Consider the following 2,941-nt stretch of genomic DNA (forward strand, 5'->3'; position numbering starts at 1 on the left):
CTGGCGTCATTCCTTAGCGCTGTGGGGATGGACACCGCAGCAGAGGACATCATTCCCCTGACCCTACATCCCCTAGAATTGGAGATGGATGGAGGGCCGTGGATAGTAAGAGCCAAACGATGCCTAACTGGTGGGCTTTCAAGAACATTTTCTAATGTCTTGGCTTCTTGAGCTCCTCTGTCACATGTCCTTTTGCTTTCTAGCTCCTCTTTTCTGGGTCGAGGACAAGGAGATGGGAGGAGAACTGAAATAAATGATCATCTTAACTTCAGGAAACACCCCAATTCTATTCATGCAGATTACTCACTTTATCCATCTTTCTAATCTGCTGTGAATTTGTCCTCTGGTACTAAAGATGTGTTAGAAGCAGGGAAACATCCCAACACCAAATGTGACTTTGGGTCTTTGGTTGGTAGTGTCATCCTCCTCTTTGATTTGAGGAAGAAAGGGATAGGAAAGAAATTTTGTCTTAGGCACACTTTTGGTGTTAAGTAGTTTAATGGAGTCTGATTCTTCAGAATTTTTGAAATAAATGCAGATTAAGAAGAGATGCTTTCTTTTAGCATAGGGAACTGCCAGCTCTCCTTAAAAGTTAATGATTTTGGAGATAAAGGTATATAGAGAGATACAGAGAGAAAGTGATGCTTTCTGGAAAATACTTGCTTTAACATGCTGCTGTGTTGTATCTGATTTTCAGTGTTAAGCTGCTGTTCCCTGTGGCTAACACTTCTTTGCCTCTGCCATAATTAGTCGCTTATTTTAACTCTTTCTAAATCTGCTTAAACTTTCAACACAAGCCAAGCCGATGTTTTGTCATTTGGAGGTCTTTCAGAAATATTAATGAAGACATGGTCATGTCCTCTTCTTTTAGACTCCCTAATATTCAACCTTAGTCTTGGTCCCTGGGAAGTGTACAAAGAAGTCTAAGCCTGTTTGTTGTCATAAGGATGAGGATGGATAGTCAGAGCAATGTGTAGATACACTAGATTCACTAGAGACATTTCAGGCACTTAGAGCTACAATTCAAGAATGATGTCGCTCTGACTGTTGCATTTGGGTGTTTAAGGCAGCCAGAATAAATTCCGTTAGTCACAACTGATTCAAACCATATATACAAGAAATGAAAGGATAGTTCCCAGCAGAGATATAAACTCAACTAATAGGTCTTTTCCTTCAGAATGGCTTGTTTATGTGTGCGTTCATAGAGAAGAGACAGATTGGGTCATCTGGGAAATATCGTATAGATATGTCAGTCCACACACCTACAATGGATCCTGTGTGCTAGGAATGAAAAAGAGTCCCTGGCAACACATGTTTTAGATCACAGTAAACAGCCGAAGCAATTTTTTTTTTTTGGGAGGAGGTAATTAAATGTTAAATATTGGAGATTTTATGTATATTATACTGTTATTTTGGTTATTGATAAAAAGAAACCCTGGGCATGTCACTTCCCTTAGCTTTTCCATCCATAAAATGGGTTGAGTGAGGCCTATTGCTACAGCCACACCAGTTATAAGTGCTTTTATGTACCTCTCTTTATAAAACAAGGTTTACAAGCCACTGATCATGTGTTTTGTAAGCAGCCTTCAATAAGATAAAATTTCAACTGGTAAAAGAAAGTGGGCAGTCTTCTGCCATTCATTGTAATGAGATTTGATTTCTGGCATTATCTTGGGGAAAATAAAGGGAGAAAGTTAAAAATATACAGAATATAATAACTAAGTTTTAGTTAATTTTTCTGGGTGTTTAGTAGCATATATGTGAATATCATACCTATACCTCAGAGAGGAAAGAGGGAAATAGAAGTACAGAGAAGGTAAGTCACTTGCCTAAAAATATTTAGTGGCCAGGGACTGAAGTAAAATGAATCCCTGTTTCTAACTTCTCAGTGTACGCTACCTTGAGTAAGACTGCAAGTTACCTTTGAAAAGCTCAGTGAAAAAACTTCAGTTGCGACTTAAACTTGCAGGTGCAAGTATGGAAAAAACATTGGCCAGGCTGCCTGCTTTTGTTGTGGGAGAAGACACTTGCTAAGTGGGGATTTGCCTTGCCCATCCGACCATACAGGACATGTGTTTAAAGTTTAACTTCTCGTAGCATGGCTTTGTGTCCACAGCTGTGACTTAAATATTTGTCAGAGTGATTCTTTGTGTTGTTTAGTTTCTTATGTGTGGAGACAACTAGTTTGGGATCTGAAATAATAAAACTAGGTCCCCCTCCTGTTCCCGCATTATGTGAGAGCCAAAGAGAGACAGAGGGGAGGTGGGATGTAGAAACAGGAGCCCTGGATTATTTGCATGTCTTTGTGAATTGGACCTGATCAAGAACCTTTATTCTAGATAGAGACCTCACAGGATTTTTGACATCTTTAAGTACCAAATTAACATATACATAGTTTGAAATAACATTGGAATTGAATTTTTCTTGTAAGTGTAAAGTGGGATATACCATGTTGATTACAATATGCAGACTGCAGGGTTCTCAGATCTTAAATGGGCTAAAACAAACAAAGCTATTGAGTGTCCATGGAGTTCCCTCCCTGTGTGGAGCTTGCTTCAAAGGGGTGGAGGCTGGGTGCCAAAGCAAATACATTCCCAAGCCGCTTAATTTTTCCTCTCCTTCCCACTCCACCTTCCTGGTGAGGTGAGCATAATGCCCAAAGAAGAACAAGACTTCTAATTGTGGATGTTAGCTCTTTTACAAGAACGAAAAGGTTAGCCCCACTCCCATCCCAGCAGAGTATGCCCATCCATCGGCATCTGTATTGCCCTTAGAGAGAGGAAAAAGCTTCTTTTCTCTCCCCAGAACCTTTTGTCAATCTTTGTGTCTTCATCAATGTGGACAAGAAAGGAGGGTAGAGCTGTCCAGGCTATTAGGATCGCTCATTCACTGCGCTCACAGACCCTCATGGACCATGCTCCATTAGTGGCGAAATTGCCTA

At 40.2% G+C, this 2,941-nt stretch overlaps 1 protein-coding gene across 1 annotated transcript in view; it reads left to right on the plus strand.

The window, feature by feature from the left end:
- ETS1 (ETS proto-oncogene 1, transcription factor) overlaps positions 1–2,941 on the plus strand; it is a 61,761-nt gene that overhangs the window by 684 nt on the left and 58,136 nt on the right. The window lies entirely within an intron of this gene.

The sequence above is a fragment of the Pteropus alecto genome, unplaced genomic scaffold, assembly GCF_000325575.1.
Source record: "Pteropus alecto unplaced genomic scaffold, ASM32557v1 scaffold135, whole genome shotgun sequence".
Lineage (NCBI taxonomy): Eukaryota > Metazoa > Chordata > Mammalia > Chiroptera > Pteropodidae > Pteropus > Pteropus alecto.